Below are 18,455 nucleotides of genomic sequence, written 5' to 3'. Positions count from 1 at the left end.
ACACTTGTCATTTGAGAGCAACCCATCCTCCGAGGACTTTGAGCGAAAATCATCAAGTGAGGAAAACCCAAACCCAAACACCTACAAACCCAAAGTGATTGAGCATCACTGAAGAAATTGATCCTGCGTGGATCCGACGCTTGTTACCTTTGAAGACTGTGCTTCTTCTAGACGGTTAGGCGTCAAGGTCTAGAGCATCCAAGAGGAATTGTGGATTGCCGAGTGACCAAGTCTGTGAAGGTTTGGAAGTCGCCTGAAGACTTACCACGAGTGATTGGACGAGGTCTGTGTGACCTTAGTTCAAGGAGAATACGGTGAGGACTGGGTGTCCTGAGCTGCGTGCTCAGCGACTGGGTGTCCGGGACTGTGTGTCCTCGAGTTTAAATACTCAGCCGCTCCAACCAGACGTACAACCGAGACAGCAGTTGGAACTGGTCTACCAAATCATTGTCTTCACCAACCTAACTGGTTCTATTTCCTCAACCCTTTCATTTCCTCATTACTGTGTTGAGTGTTTTTCATATCTGTGTTTGAAGACTTTGACTGAAGACTTTCTCAATTTCCTCAGTTCAATTTCTTCAGTCTGTTTGTCTTCATCTTGTGTTATCCTGTGATTACGCTTTCTGTACTCTGTGCGAGTCTTCATTTCATCATGATGACCATGCTTGTATTTTGTTATGCTTACTTCTGAGTACTTATTCCGCTGCTAATAGTCTTCGCTAAGGAATTTCCTCACCGGCAAATTCCTCAATGAAGAATTCATAAAATCGCCTATTCACCCCCCCTCTAGTCGACATAACGCACTTTCAATTGGTATCAGAGCAAGGTACTCCCTTGTTCCATGTGATTTTGGTTTAACTGCCTGGAGTTTTAGTTATGTCGACCGCAGGTATGATCAAGGTCTCGGCTGGGTGTACTACCCCTACTGGAAAAACAAGATGCGAATGCATCTCGAGGCAATTGACAACGATCTCTGGTATGTTGTGGAAAATGGTGTTCCCTCTGTCTCACCCTCACTGAACGCTACCGATGTGAAGAGATTCAAGCAACTCGATTCTCAAGCGAAAAATATCATATGTGGCCATCTGAGTAAAGGACAGTATGAAAGAGTGAGTGCTTTGGAAACTGCTAAGCTTATCTGGGATAGGTTGTCCAAAGTGAATGAAGGAGTCTCAACTCAGCATGACTCTCGAGTTGATGTTCTTCGGAATCTCTTCAACCGCTTCAAAAGACTCGACAATGAAAATGTCCAACAAACCTTTGATCGCCTCACTAACATCTCAAATGAGCTTCAAGCCCTCGGTGCCACTGACATCACTGACCATGAGGTGGTGAAGAAACTGTTGAGATCACTTGATTCCTCATTTGATACTCTGGGTCTGATGATACAAGAACAGGCTGACTACAAGTCTCTTGATCCTGCCGATATCCTCGAAAGGCTAAATACTCACGAGTTCCAGCTTGCTGAAAAGAGAGATCTATATGGTTCGAGCTATGGCAAACCACATGCCCTGAAGGCCAAGGTTGTGTCTGAGTCTGAATGTGAGGATTCTGGTAGTAGCCTTGGTGATCCTGAAGAATTGAGCCAGGAGCTAGCACTGCTCGTGAAGAAATTCCAGAAGTTCTCAAGACATGGTCGCTTTGGAAAATCCTCAAGAAGCAGTGATTCCTTATCAAGTGACTATAAGAGAAGGTCGTGCCACAAATGCAAGAAACCTGGTCATTATATTCAAGATTGTCCTCAATGGGAAAAGGAATTGAAGAAGAAGAAATACAAGGATTACAGTTCTGATGATGCGAAGAAGAAGAAGAAATCATCAAAATCCTCGAAGTCTTCATCTCACAAGAAGAGCAGCTCCAAGAAGGCTCGGGCATTCATTGGCAAGGAAATAAACTCTGAAGTTGAATCTGAGGAACATGAGGAAGAGGAGGCGTCTAAAGAATCCGAATCTGGTGTGGCGAGTCTGGCCTTCGCTACTGCTTTCATTAGCAAGTCCATCTTCAACACTGAAGAAACTGACCCCACCGACAAGCCTGATGAAGATAATGATGACTACGCTCCCACCTATTGCTTCATGGCAAAAGGTGCAAAGGTACTCAAATACACCTCCTCTGAATCTAGTGAAAATGAATCTGATGAGGATCTCAAGCCCAGCTACTCTAAACTTGCTAAGATTGCTGTAAAACAACAAACGGCCTTGGAAAAGGTTCAAAACATGCTAGACAAAAGTGATGATATGTTGGGTGAAGAAATGGATCGCACTAAAGCCCTGACTGAAAATCTTCAGAGACTTCAGTCTAGGTTTGATAACCTTCAAAGTCATCATAACACTCTCTTATCTGATCACGAGAAACTTTCTTATGAATTTCTTCAAAGAAAGCAAGATCTTGAGAAGCTAAGAGTGAGTTATGAAGATCTTCAGAAGGAGCGCGATTCATTACTAGCTCAACAAATCAGCGCTTCTCAGGAAGAATTTGTTCCTCCATTCTTAAAGTGCATTGAACGTGAATCTGCTAATTCTTCACCTGAATGTTCAAATGCTTCAATTGTTACAAATTCTTCACCTGCCTCTGCTATCACTAATTCCTCATCTGAGGACATTGCTAGTATCACTAACGATGCAGGGCTGAAGGAATTGTACATGACAGGCATGTACAAAAGTCTCAAAGGGCATCAGATTCTTTGTGATGTGCTCAAAAAGCAGATCCTCAACAGAAACCCTAGGAAAGAGGGTATTGCCTTTGAGAGGAAACTCAATGCTGATGGAACATATTGGAAGCCCGAGCAATACCCCAAAACCTCATGGGTTGCTGCAAAGGGACCTCCAGTTGATCCATCCAAGTTATCTGGCTTTACATGTGAATCTCCACATTCTTCTGATGAGTCATTTGACTCCAACTATAAACTGTTCAAAAATCAGAATGGTGAAGTATTTGCTAGATATGTTGGCACTAACTGCAGGAACGGTTCTCCTATGAAGAAAATCTGGGTTCCCAAGAAGTGCCTTGAAAGTCTTCAGGTGAATGTCCTCATGACACCACTAGTGAAGAACAGGAACCCCAGATCAAATTCTTCATATGGATCAAATTCCTCAAATGGATCAAAGTCCTCATATGATTATCATCGTGCTAACAACTCTGTTTCGCAGGGTAGAGCTAAGGGCTATGAACATGTGCATTATTCTTCAAACCATTATGTTCATAAGTCCTCGAAGAATTTCTCTGCTTATTCATATGCTTACCCTAACCCCTCTTATGTGAAACGAAATGGTTTGGCTTCTATGCCACCATTCTCGTATGGTGCTCGCAGAGTGATGAACTCGTTGCCACCCCTTCAGATGTGGGTGGTGAAGAAAAAGAACTAATCTCTTCTGCAGGGTCAGGTATCCAGACGTGCCTTAACGTCTGAAGAATTTGCTGGGGACCTGACAAAATTGCCTGAAAGGACGCGGGCGAATCATGATGAAATAAACTTTCACACGTCCTCCTACTGCTATATCTGTTTACTACTTGATGAAATTCATCTGATGAACTTGATATCATATTCTTCATTGATGAAGCATATGAGATTGTAAGTTACACTAATTCATCTGCAGGATGATCAACCCAAAACCGTTGAATGGGTCCTCGATAGTGGATGTACAAATCACATGACTGGTGACAAGAATCTTTTGATAGATGCTCCCTTATCACCATCACATCTGAAGCACATCATCTTTGCTGACAAAGGCAAAAGTCAGGTATTGGGTCTTGGTAAGGTTGCGATCTCTAAGGATAAACACATGGACAAAGTCATGCTTGTTGAGTCCTTAGGATACAACCTCATGTCAGTCTCAATGCTTTGTGATCTTGATATGGTTGTTGTCTTTGGCAAGTATCGCTGTGTTGTGATTATGGAAGCTGACAATTCCAAAGTCTTCGAAGGCTTTAGGAGAGGAGATTTGTATATTGTTGATTTCTCTACAGGACCACAACCAGCCGTGTGTCTACTTGCAAAAGCTTCAGAAGGCTGGCTATGGCATCGACGACTTGGTCACGCAGGCATGAGGAATTTGCACACGCTTGCGAAGAAGAAGCATGTCATTGGCATTGAGAATGTCAAATTCCTTAAGGATCACTTATGCGGAGCCTGTGAAGCTGGAAAAATGACCAAGGCCAAGCATCCAGCGAAGACTATCATGACCACTACTCGTCCATTCGAATTGCTTCACATGGACCTCTTCGGACCTAATCATTACTCAGCAGTCTCTAATGATGCATCTCTATATGGTTTTGTCATTGTTGATGATTACTCTCGATATACATGGGTACACATTGTTACTTACAAACATGAAGTGCAGGAAGTCTTCAAATGTTTTTCCTCGAGGGCTTCAACCAACTTTGGTGTGAAGATCAAGCACATCAGAAGTGACAATGGAACTGAGTTCAAGAATTCCGGTCTTGATGACTATCTTGATGAACTTGGTATTACCCATGAGTTATCTGCTCCCTATACTCCTCAGCAAAATGGCGTCGTGGAGCGCAAGAACAGAACTCTTGTTGAGATGGCTCGCACTATGCTTGATGAATACAAAACGCCTCATCGTTTTTGGATTGATGCAATTGATACTGCGTGCCACATCATCAACAGAGTATATCTTCACAAATTCTTCAAGAAGACAGCCTATGAACTCCTCACTGACAAAAAACCCAATGTGAGTTATTTCAAAGTCTTCGGTGCTAAATGTTGGATTAGAGATCCTCACCACAATTCTAAATTTGCACCGAAAGCACATGAAGGTTTTATGCTTGGTTACGGCAAGGACTCGCACACCTACAGAGTCTTCAACATTGTTCTTCACAAGATTGTTGACACTGTAGATGTGCGGTTCGATGAAACTAATGGCTCGCAAAGAGAGCACCTACCTTCTGTGTTAGATGAACCAGCACCTGAGGATTCTATAAAGTTCAAGGCAACTGAGGATGTCATTCCTACTGAAGAATTTGCTGAAGAATTCATTCCAGTTCATGAAGAACATCGAGCTGATACACCAGAAGAAAATGCTGAGGAAAATGGTGCTGAAGAAAATGCTGACCAAACTCCTCAGTGACAACCAGCTCATCCTCGCGTTGCAAAAGAAGTGCAAGTGGAGAAGATCATCGATGACATTAGAGCACCAGGTCCTCTCACACGCTCAAAAGCTTCACATTTATCTAACTTTTGTGGGCACTATGCTTTTGTCTCTATCACAGAGCCCACTAAGGTAGATGAAGCATTTTTGGAGCCGGAGTGGATTCAGGCTATGCAAGAAGAATTACATCAGTTCGAGCTCAACAATGTCTGGGAACTGGTCAAACGTCCAGATACTTGCAAGCATAATATCATTGGCACAAAGTGGATCTACCGTAACAAGCAAGATGAAAATGGCCTTGTGGTGAGGAATCAGGCATGACTGGTAGCTCAAGGCTACACACAGGTTGAAGGAATTGATTTCGATGAAACTTTTGCACCTGTTGCTAGACTTGAGGCTATTCGCATATTACTTGCTTACGCTAACCATCATGATATCATCTTATATCAAATGGATGTGAAAAGTGCATTCCTCAATGGTAAGCTTGAGGAAGAAGTATATGTTGCTCAACCCCCAGGTTTTGAAGATCCAAAGAATCCTGACAAAGTCTTCAGACTTAATAAGGCCCTCTATGGCCTCAAGCAAGCCCCTCGGGCGTGGTATGATACATTGAAGGAATTCTTCGTGAAGAATGGCTTCACACACGGTTCACTTGACCCTACTCTCTTTACTAAATCTTATGATGGTGAACTGTTTGTGTGCCAAATATATGTTGATGATATTATCTTTGGCTGTACTGACCAACGTTATAGTGATGAATTTGCCTATATGATGAGTGAAGAATATCAAATGTCTATGATGGGAGAGTTGAAATTCTTCTTAGGTCTTCAAATTCGTCATCATTTTCTTCGTGATCATGTGTTGAAGGGCGACATCTCCATCGAGCACGTGAAGACTGAAGAACAGCTAGCTGATATCTTCACTAAGCCCTTGGATGAGAAGAGATTTAGCAAGTTGCCGTGTGAGCTAAATATCTTAGAATCTTTGAATGTTCTTTGAAAAGGACACACATCCTAACACTTATGCAAAATTGATGACTTAGATGTGAAACACATGAAGAAACGTTTTTCTTCAATCAATGAAGAATAACACTCTAAGTGTGAAGAAATTAATGAAGAATTTGATTCTCAGAACCCTACGACAATTGTACGCGGTGTCTGAAATCATCATTCTTATACGGTGGGTCACGCCACCACAAAAAGTTGAAAATCTTCAATTTGAGTTTTTCCTCAGTTTTGAAATTCTTCAGTTTTTCAAATTCTTCAACTTTTGAAAATCTTCACTGTTTCCTTCGTTTTTCTTCATTGGCTATATATATATATATATATGAGTTTATGTCCTCTACAACATTCACTTTTAGCTATTTCTTCAAGTTGCTTTTTCTGCTAAGTGGATGTGATCGGACCCTTCCCCCTCTATGCTATACTCAACCCAATCTATTCACAAATTCTTCATATGCGTTCTATTTGAAACTCGTTCAAAATCTTCACTGTGTTCTTGTCAGCTGAAGGAATTGCGAACGAAACTTTAAAACAAATCTTATCCAAATTTTCGGTTTTGCTGCTCAAACCGTTCCGCATCCCACGATGCATTATTCTATTCACCCACGATCGTACACGATCTCCACTACACAGTATGTGGGTGACACATGTCGTGAGAAGGAGAATGGTCAGGGGCACATTCGTCCTAAATCTTCGGGCGAACAGTTTTTCACCGTGTCTATAAATACCCCTCTCCCCTTCCTCACTTCATTTACTCCGCTCGATCGCTACTCTCTCACTCGAGCTCCTCAAACCCTAGCGCCGCTGCTACTCCATCATCGCCGGTGAGGAAGAGCTTTGCTGCCTCGACCTCGTCGCCATCGTACTCACGCCGACCACGGAAATCTTCACTCCGCCGCCGCCGTAGCTGTCTTCCTCTGCCAAGTTAGGGCGTGGGAGATCTAACCTGACGAACTTCACATTTGTTCTTCTCAGTTCGTCGTGTTCTTCACTTCGGGTAATTAAAAGTTACTTTTATTACTCACTTTGATTCTCAAACTTTCCTGAAAATCTTCAAAGGTGTTTATTCTTCAAATCTTCACACATATGAACACCACACATCATATGATTTTGAACTGTTTCTCTAAGCAATCATTTTCTTCAAGATTCCCTAATTGTGTGGATCCTCGATCTGTACAACTCTGGAACCTAAGACAAGAACGCTTAGTGAAATTCCTCAAGGTTCATCTGGTCAAATTCCTCAAACTTGTTCTTTTCGAAAAACCTTCTTAGAACACATATGACCTCTCCGAATTCCTCGCACCTGTACTCTGTTTACAGGTACTCATGTCTGCTGCTGAATCACTAGGTTCTCATCAACTTAACTCATTTGCAGCGTTCCTCGAAGAAAAACTGCGTACTTCTTCAGAGAACTCGATTGTTCAAATTCCTCAACTGAAGAATATGGCAGACGGTAAGAAGCCGCAGAAAGGAGGAAAGAAACCTGAGGTTATGACTGCGTTTGAAATCTCTGAGGAAATTTATGCTGACTATTGCACACCTGATGAAGCAAAATTTGGCAAAGAAAACAAAAATCAGCGCAAGGTGCGCATTCAGAGGATTGAACGGAGATGGGCAAGGGGATGGAGGGAATACAGATATGTGACTCCAAAGTACATGAGGAAATTCGCCCTCAATCCTCCATGCCCAAGAGCTCCATTGGCACCTGGCCAAGTAGCTGACCCCACAAGCATCAAACGTGGTGAGGACTTTCCTGAAGAATGGGCTAAGCGCCAAGCTAAATTGGCAAGACAAGCCAAGGAGGCAGTGAAGAAATTCAATGAGGATTCTGCCACTGCTAGTGCTACTGAAGCCTCGGTCAAACCAAGGAAATCCATGCCAAAGAAGCCTGCTCGTAAGCCAAGTGCTTCACCAACAGTGCCCTCACAGCATATTTCTCACACTGCTACAGCTCCTTCAAAGTCCTCAGCTCCCGTGCATATGGCTACATGTCAAAGGACTGCTGGTTTCTCGATTGCCTCTGGTGTTTCAGCTAGTTCCTCAGCTGCACCAATTTCCTCATCAGGCCCCACACTATTGAAGACCAAAGCAACAGCTGGACGAGGTCCTCAGCCAAGTCCAAAGAAGAAACAGGTCGCATTCCATGTGCCTTCTGATGATGAAGCTTCTGATGATGAACTTGCAGAAATCATCAGAGACAGACAGGTGAAGGCCGCTAGAGCCAAAGGCACATCTGTGCCACTGCTGTTGGATCCAAGGAAAATCCTCGATTATATTGATCTCTGGCACAAGGATCCAAACACCCCAATGCCTGATTTTCATCTGACCCCTGGACAAAGTCATATGTTGAACCATTTCATCACTGAAGAGAAATGGAAGTTTGAAAAGGCAAGAGAGATCAAGAAAGCTCAATACAGAAAGGAGAAGCTCCTGAAGAAAAACGTTGTCAGAATGACACCTGAGGAACTTCTCCAGGCTCAGTCTGAAATTCAAGCCCTCAGCAATGACTTTGATGCCTACTATGCTGATTGGCAAGGAGCTAAAGTAAGATTCGTCAACCTGACGAAGAAATTCACAAATGTTGTAGCCCCATCGCAACAAGAAAATCTTCAGGCTGCAAACTCTGCTCAGCCTGCTGAAGAACATGCCAGCACCGCTGATGACTTTCAGCCTGCTGAAGAACATGCTCGTTCCAGGGCTGGTGAAGAAATTCCAGCTGCTGAAGAAATTGCCAGGGCATCCACTAGTGGTGCGCCTGACGAAACTGAAGAGATCGGAGCAACTGCATCAGTTGCGCCTAAAGAAAATGAACCAGATTCCTCAGCTCCTTCCGCGCCCACACCAACTTCAATTCTTCCATCTGCTTCTGATGTGAAGAAGACCAAGGCTGCAGAGCGAGCTGCAGTGAAAAAAAGGAAGGCATCAGCTGCGTCAAACTCTTCGGCTGCGAAGAAAATGAAGCCAATGACCAGCTCACTCGAAAATCCAATTGATGTTGTTCCGATTTCCTCCATGCCATCAAAGGACCTTGTTCCTTTTGGAGAATACTATGAGATCCCAAGCGGATCTGATGAAGAAAATCATTCTGCTGCTTCGTCAGAGCAGATTGATGAAGAAATTGAAGTGGAAGCAATCCCTTCAACCCCAATCATTTCCTCTCCTATGCCTCAGTTCACAGCTGAAGAGCCCGGTGTTGAGGACCTTGAAGAGGATGTGGATATTGGAAGCACAACGCCAGTGATGAACGATAACTTTTGGGAAAGTCAGCATTCAAATTCTCCACTCTTCACCCCAATCCAACAGATACCTCAGTCCCCTGCTCCAACTATTCAAATGGGCTCTGAAGAAACTCATCCCACTTCATCTGTCCATGAAGAAATTCCAGCCACTAGTGCTGATGAACCTACTGCTGCTGATCCTCAGACTGCACCTATTGAGGAACAAGAAATTCCTCAGCCTGAAGAACCCGAGCTCGCGATTCCTGAGGTGGTGATGCAACTCAGTGACACCCCTCTGCCAAAGCCAAAGAATCCGTTCTCAAGCAAACAGAAGTTCAAGGCTGAAGATTTCTTTGCCGAGCATGTATTCTTCACTGATTACAATCCATATGATTCTGCTCGCATAAGGAAGAGGCGTTTCTGGACTGCCAGCCAAGCCAATTTCTATTCCTCAGTACTCTTCAACAAAGACAAAGTCTTCGATCATGCACATATTCCTCATGTGGACATGGAGTCTCTGCCCGGCTTTGAGCCAGTCCTCAGTGTTCTTCACGATGCAGGACTTCTGAATTTCTGCACTGATATCTGTGACTGGAATGAAGAACTCATTCTTCAATTCTATGCAACTCTGCACATCACCGGAGTCGCTGAAGACGTGAACTCATGGGTATTAGACTGGATGTCTGAAAATACTCACTACAAGGCACCAGCAACTGAATTGCTTCGTGCTCTACCACTCAGTCCTCCACTTGATGGTGCTCATTGTATCTACAACGAACCAGAACTTTCAAATCACTATATGCAAGTGCTGATGAAGCCTTTGAAGCCAAGACAGGCCCCACGAACCAAATTCCTCGTCAAGGAATTACTCTATGTGCCTCGGACTGTCTATCGAATTCTGACGAAGACAATGAGTCCCATAAAAGGCCACGACTCAAATGATGAAGAAGTCGTTGGCATCATGAAGAATATGCTTTTCAACATCATTCATGGCATTCCCGTCAACTTCCATGATTTCTTCATGAGGACTCTGGCCAATATTGCTATGTCACCATTCGAGCTGAAGCCCTATGCTCCTTGGATTATGAGATTCATCAGGGCAAGATCTTCACTGAATTACAAAGCTGACACTCTGAACCACGGTAGCTACTTGCCTCCCATTGAAGTCCTCAAACGGACAGTTTCATCAGCTGATGATAAAGGCAAGGCCGCTGCTGTGATCGATGAAGGCATTCGTCCATTGGATGGTCAATTTCGCAAGGCTGCATCTTACTCTACCAATGACGATTCTACCACACATGACTCTGCCGCAAATACCTCAGCCAAGCAAAATCCTCAAGCCACAGCACCCAGGGTGATGACTGACCGTGAGTTACTCCTCAGTCTTCATCAGAAGGTTGATCGCAATCACAAATGGGTAAAGCGTCAGTTTGGTGCACTTCTTCACAATATGACCTCAACACACAATGTAGTGAAGAAGAACCAATACTACCTTCATGAAACCTTTAACCGCACCTGGGCTGTCCTCACTCATGTCTATAGCGCTGAAGAACTGAAGACTATGGGTCTCAAGGAAGAATTTGATTGGTCTGCACCTCCTCCAAAGAAATTCAAGAGGGTCAAAATTCCTCCACTGGTGGCCAGGTCTTATTCTTCATCGGGTGACACTGATGAGTATGAAGATTTGGACGACATTGCGGCAGGCCCTGCTACAACAAACAACCCCGACAATGCTGGCGCTCCTCCATCGACTTGAAATTCTTCAAGGGCGTTAGTCCTCAGTTTCAATCCTTTTGGTCATTTGATGACAAAGGGGGAGAAATCTGAGTTAGTCTTCAAGCGGGTCTATATTAAGGGCATTTTTTAAGTTACAACTCTCGTTCTTCTGAAACTTTTATTTGGATCGAGTTGTAATCTTAAACCCGATGGTGCGCTGATACTTTTGTTGCATTATGCTTTGCATGCTTATTCCTCGTTAATGACATTGCACGCATGTTGAATCTCATCAGGCACCATATTTCATCATGCATTTCAAATTCTTCATATTATATATCAAATGCGTGCATGAATTACAAGATATAGGGGGAGATCTCCATGATTCAACTCTTCAACTGTGCATTGCCTCAAAAGCAAATTCCTCACTATGCACATCTTCAGGGGGAGTTCTACTATATCTTGTAATCAAATTCCTCAATATCAGTGTATGCACTTCATATGTTTATCCCCGTTGAAAACTTAACCTATGTTGTCATCAATCACCAAAAAGGGGGAGATTGTAAGTGCATCTAGTGCCCCTTAGTGATTTTGGTGTATTGAAGACTTATAGGTTAAGGGACTAATGCGTTTGTGAGTATACACAGGTCTATACGTCTATGAGGAGTTTTATATTTACAGAGAAAGTCGACCCCTAAAAATGAAGTTCTTCAACTGAAGACTTTGATATTCTGAAGACTTTCTGAAGACTTTGAAAGTGAAGAAATTGGTGTGACCTTGAAGACTTGGTATTCATTTGTGGAACATGAAGCGTGAAGACTTTTGTTTTTGTAGTTTCATTTTCTCTTTCTTGAGTCATAGGAAACACCGTACTGTTAAAGGGGGTCGAGGAAATACTAAGGAAAAATTTCCATGTGATGCTCAACTCAAAATCCTACACGTACCAATCCCTTCGAGTGAAGCCTTTGGAAATCTCATACAGTTCAGTCACTTTCTTCAGTGACAGAGACAAAGTTCTTCTGGTCGCTGATGAATTTGTTCTGACTGAGGAGTTAGGAATTCGTCAGTGCGAATTACCTACACAGTGAGGAACATGATAGCCCTGAGGAATTTGAGAGTCAAATTTCCGACCGTTGCTGTGCTTCGCGCCAGTTGTCCCAAAATATCTTATCCGCCTAATGGTCATATCATTGAGGGGCATTTATGTCTTATCATGTCAGGCTGCTCCCTAGGCTATAAATAGCCGCCCCCTACAACCACTAGTTGGTTGGCTGCAATGAGAGAACTTGACACTTGTCATTTGAGAGCAACCCATCCTCCGAGGACTTTGAGCGAAAATCATCAAGTGAGGAAAACCCAAACCCAAACACCTATAAACCCAAAGTGATTGAGCATCACTGAAGAAATTGATCCTGCGTCGATCCGACGCTTGTTACCTTTGAAGACTGTGCTTCTTCCAGACGGTTAGGCGTCAAGGTCTAGAGCATCCAAGAGGAATTGTGGATTGCCGAGTGACCAAGTCTGTGAAGGTTTGGAAGTCGCCTGAAGACTTACCACGAGTGATTGGACGAGGTCTGTGTGACCTTAGTTCAAGGAGAATACCGTGAGGACTGGGTGTCCTGAGCTGCGTGCTCAGCGACTGGGTGTCCGGGACTGTGTGTCCTTGAGTTTAAATACTCAGCCGCTCCAACCAGACGTACAACTGAGACAGCAGTTGGAACTGGTCTACCAAATCATTGTCTTCACCAACCTAACTGGTTCTATTTCCTCAACCCTTTCATTTCCTCATTACTGTGTTGAGTGTTTGTTTATATCTGTGTTTGAAGAATTTGACTAAAGACTTTCTCAATTTCCTCAGTTCAATTTCTTCAGTCTGTTTGTCTTCATCTTGTGTTATCCTGTGATTACGCTTTCTGTACTCTGTGCTAGTCTTCATTTCATCATGATGACCATGCTTGTATTCTGTTATGCTTACTTCTGAGTACTTATTCCGCTGCTAATAGTCTTCGCTAAGGAATTTCCTCACCGGCAAATTCCTCAGTGAAGAATTCATAAAAATCGCCTATTCACCCCCCTCTAGTCGACATAATGCACTTTCACTTGCTGATGCCGCCTGATCTTCAGAAACGGCGTGTCACGCAACATAACGATCGTAGGGTGGCAAGCATCAACCCCCTTCACTGCCATCCGATCGCCGTCAGCCTCAGCTACATTAACGGTATGCACTGGGTCGGCATGAACACGTCTTGGATGGTGCTCGTCGATGGTCGCGGCAGCTGGATGCTCGTGGAGGTCTACACCCGGCGATTGATCCCCCTTCCTTCGATTAACACTGCACTGCTTTGGCACCGCGGCCCAGAATACTCGGAATCTTATAGTAGTCAACATGATAACAAGTTTGATTTGCTCAAGGTTGTAATCTGCCAAGTGCCCACAAGATCTGCGAATTATAAAGATTTCAGGCTAATTGCATTCTTCAACCGCGGTCTCGCCTATCTGACAGGTCACTGCGGTAAGTGGATAAATTTGCATGTCCATCGCAGGATCATACATCCTCCATGGTTCTCTGATGCCATTGAACACAAGGGCTTCATTTACGCTGTCGACTCCTTCTATGGCTGGACGTATTGCTGGCCTACTCCAGTCATCGCTACAAACGGCTGTTACAGCAGTATGTTACTTTCCTATGATATCATGATGGCTTGCTTATATTACTGTCAACATTTACTGAAAAAATATTCATGCTCATAACATGTTGTTCTTAAGATTGACTAAATCAAGAGCCCTTTTTTATTTGACTCCAACTTGATATGATGTTGTAGGCCGTCTGGTGTCCCTACCCTTCCTAATCCCAGAACCTTTCAAAGAAAAGCGGCATGACAGTTGCAGGTGGTTCCTGGCTCGAACAAACGACGGCAAAAGATTGATGATCGTTTGCACGTACCGGACGTGTTGTTTCATGGAATACAATCACAGTCACTGCAAGGTCTTTGAGCAGGATCCCAGCTTCTCTGGGCCTTCAGGAATTTTTGACTGGAGGCTGGTAAGTAGCCTTGGTACACGCTCTCTGTTTGTCGGACTGAATTGTCCGATTAACCAGGAGATAACCAACGGGAAGGATCATGATGGCAGCGCGATTTCGTTCATCAGGCAAAACTGTGTGTTCACAGCGTACCATGCGTCTCTGCATGCACCATACCCTGATATGTGCCGCCACGCTCTGCAGCCCAAAGTAGGAGAGAGGGTCGCAAGTATCAGACTTCGACCTGCTGGCTGGAGTTTCCCCCATCAAGCACCCATCTGGTTCAAGTCGTCAGCCAATCTCCACAGCTTAATAAATAGTAACGTCTAACTGAGCCAGTTAGTTAGATGCATACACTTGGTGTAGTAGGATCTTTATTTAGTTTGATGCATACACTTGTTTTTTTGGTAGCCCTTTTGTAATGATGGCTGATGTTTGGTTTGGAAGAGAGAGCTGCGTCTTCACTCTTCTGGCCTGCTTACTGCTTCTGTTGCACCCCAGCCCAGGTTGCTGCTGCTGATGTTTTCAATGTACAGTCAGTAGTATATTTCGTCTGTTGGTTGAATAAATGTATTGTTAGAACGACAAACACAATGTTTTGGAAGTCGTTTCACGGTTCGATCCTTTAGTGCCCCGTACCGTATGTAGCTCATACTATTTTTTGTACGGAACACATTTTCCACTTGTTGATAACATGCAGCCAACTGATGAAGGCCCAATAGAGAAGCCCATAATTAACTGGAAGGGAGGCTCTCACATGAATGCGGCCTAGGTACATGCTCATGGTCCCCTAAACATAAATAAGTAAATAAATAAATAAAGCTAAATGCTCATGCACCAGTTCTTTGGGAAAATAGGTAGCCCAGTATTTCTTTTTTAAGAATACCCAAGCTAGGCCTATTTGTTTTCTCCGAATTACTGGGCTGCAAATCTTTCAAGACGAGCAAATGGGATATTTTTTTTTGAATTTTGTTCTTCACTGATATCTTATACGTATTTCATTGGATTTAACATGACATAGTACTAATTTATTTTTAAATTTGTTTTAGTATGGCTATTAATTTTTGGATTAAGAATATTTCGTTCCCCAGCAAAAATTTCCCACATATTTAGTTAATTTTTTGACCCTGGTACTGACCAGAAAATGGCCGGCAATTCTAAAAATGGAAAACGGGCTGCAATAAATTCCATATGAATTAGAAAATGAGTAAAAAATATAAAAATAATAGCAAATGGGCTGTACATGCCACAGATTTCGAGGTTGACTTGTTTACGCAAGGCTTTGTCAGTGAACACACGATTCTAGCCGACGTGCTTCTTCAATCTCTGATCTTCCTGCTCCAGCCGCCTAAACTAGCGCCGGCGGGACTGCCTACTCCCTCCTCTTGTGGCCCGCTGTGATGCCGCACAGGCTTCCCCGGCCCACCCTACTCCCTCCGCTGGCCTGGCTGCACGCAATCAACTGCCTCCTTATTACGTGAAAAAAATGATTCCTCCCACTGACATCTCGGGCGCACCGGTTGGGAGGCTGACCTGTGGGCCTACTACGTTGATGCGTACGCAGGGCTTGTCAACTTAGTCAACAAACAATTCTAGCAGCAGTAACCATTGGATTTGAATTGAACGGTCCTGCCGCTTCTTCAATCGCTGCTCTTCTTGCACCAGCCGCCCAAACCAGTGCCGGGGAGACCGCCTGCTCCTGCCTCCAGTGGCCGGCTGTGCTGCCGTTGAGGCCTCATCGACCCATACTACTCCCACCGCTAGCCAGGCCCCGCGGTGACGGCAGCCTCACACCGCAGCCGAACCAGTGAACCCTCGTACTCCTTTCCGCATGGGCATCCACTGTCGCGTCTTCCCCGGCTCCGCGTCGTCCCCTTCCTAGGCCTCGCCGTCGTCCACCGTGCTCTCGGTGCGGCGTGGTCAATGTGGTCAACGACATTCTATCGGAAGAGTATTGTACATGGAGAAGCTGATAGCTGGGTCCACGGCCACAACCCAGTTTTTTTGTGATTTGCCAAGTAAGTTGCTTTGCCAGGCCTGTTGGGCTGCAAATCTTTCAAGACAAGGAGAGCTCTCATTCGGCTGGCCGAGAAAATGGCCCATCAGTAATGAGAAATGAGTTGTGCATTTTTAAAACACATCAAACCGGCAATTAGTTTCAAATATCTTTTTTTTATTTTGAGATTTTAAATTACATTAATTTTTATGCGTGGAGAATTTGTTGGATTTTATATTGATATACATTTATTTTTAAAATCAGTTTGAATGTGAGTCGAAATTTCGGGATTAAAAACAGTTCGGACCACACCGAAATATGCAAAATTTCGTATAAGTTTTTAACCGTGGCCACAATATGAGCTGTAATGCTAACAAAAAGAATATGGGCTCCAAAAAAACCTTAAGAATTAGCAAATGAGCTGTAAATTATTAAAAATAATGGCAGATGGGTTGTATGCTGTTTTCCACAGATTTGAGGCTTTCCTAAAAAAAGGTTGACGCACAAGCAGTGACTGTTGGATGGCCATCCAACGGCCGTCGTGCTTCTTCAATATCTGTTCTTCCTGCTCCATCCGCTCAAACAAGCGCCGGCGGGACTGCCTGCTCCCTCCTCCCTGCGGCCGGCTCTGACAGCTCGGACCCACCAGCTATATCTTCGTACGCAAGGAAGTGCCCCCTTATTATGCACAAAAAAAATGAATATTCCCCCTGTTAGCTGGGACCCAGTATAGTGGCAGGCTGACTTGTGGGCCTACTAAGTTGACGGGGACGGAGGGCTTTGTCAACTTAGTCAATATGCACGATTCTAGCTCCAGTGACCGTACGATGTCCATCCAACGGCCGTAGTGCTTCTTCAACCTCTGGTCTTCTTGCTCCAGCCGCCCAAACCAGCGCCGGTCGTGCCTCGTGCTCCTGCCTCCCGTGGCCGGCTACGATGCGGCAGAGGCCTCACCGCCCCCTACTACTCCCATCGCTGGCCAGGCCATCCCTCTACTCACCCACACCCCCTGTTATTCTGCGGTGACGGCATCCTCACACCGCAGCGAACCAGTGAACCCTCGTACTCCTCTACGCGTGGGCATCCACTTCCGCGTCTTCCCCGGCTCTGCGTCGTCCCCTTCCTAGGCCTCGTCGTCGTCCATCGCCCTGGTGCTCTCGGCGCGGCGTGGTCAACGTGGTCAAGGAACGGCTTCCATCGGACGTGGACTGTACGTGAAGAGGCTGACAACTGGGTCCATGGCCGTAGCCAGGAAGTGCCTCCTTATTACACGCAAAATAATTATTCCTCCACCTGACTGCTGGGACCCACCAGCTACACCTTCACACACAAGGAAGTGTGTCCGGGCAAAAACAAAACAAAACGATTCGCCCCCTGACTGCTAGGACCCACCAGCTACATCTTCGCACGCAAGGAAGTGCGTTCGAAAAAAAAACGATTTGCCCTCCTGACTGCTGGGACCCACTAGCTACATCTTTGCATGCAAGGAAGTGCGTCCGGGCAAAAAAACCCAAAACGATTCACCCCCTGACTGCTGGGACCCACCAGCTACATCTTCGCAGGCAAGGTAGTGCCTGACAGTCGGGACCCACCTGGTCGAAGCGTATGCAGCGTTGTCATTCTGGTCGCGAACATGTACGTAGATACTGGTCGATGTAGAGGCGCGCACGTGTCGTAATAGAGGCGCGCACGTAGCATGTACACGTACGTACAGCGGCGAGGGTGCAAGAAAGAAAATACGGCCACGTACGTACATACGGGCAGGGTCTCGAACGCCTACTCGCGCATACGTACATGGCTGGGTCAGAACGGAGAAACAACATCGTCGTCGTGTTCATGGGGAGGCAACGGAATGCGTCGTGTTCATGGGGAGGCAACGTAATGCGTCATGTTCATCGGGAGGCAACGAAACACGTGGGAGCCAACCGGCTGGGTCGGAATGGAATGTGTGGTCGTGTTCATCGGGAGGGCTTGGACGGAACAGGCGATGGAAATAACGAGGCCTGGCATACCGCAGAACGGAGGAAACGGACCTCCTACGTTCGGAACGGGGTCCTGATGATCGGGAGGGGTGTGGCATACCGCAAAATGGAGGAAACGGACCTCCTACAGTCAAAACGGGGGTCCTGTTGATCGGGAGGGGTGTGGCGTACCGCAAAACGGACGAAACGGACCTCCTACGGTCAAAACGGGGGTCCTGTTGATCGGGAGGGGTGTGGCGTACCGCAAAACGGACGAAACGGACTTCTGTTGGAGCGCTACTATCGAAATGGGGGTCCTGTTCATCGGGAGGGGTGTGGTGTAACACAAAACGGGACTCCACGGGATACTGTTCATCTCCACCGTCGACCTCCTCCAGCCTCCACGGGCTCCCGTTCATCCAGCCTCCACCGC

Source organism: Triticum aestivum, chromosome 4B, assembly GCF_018294505.1.
Source record: "Triticum aestivum cultivar Chinese Spring chromosome 4B, IWGSC CS RefSeq v2.1, whole genome shotgun sequence".
NCBI classification, from domain to species: domain Eukaryota; kingdom Viridiplantae; phylum Streptophyta; class Magnoliopsida; order Poales; family Poaceae; genus Triticum; species Triticum aestivum.
The sequence above is the reverse complement of the archived record's forward strand: the minus strand, read 5'-3'. Positions refer to the sequence as shown.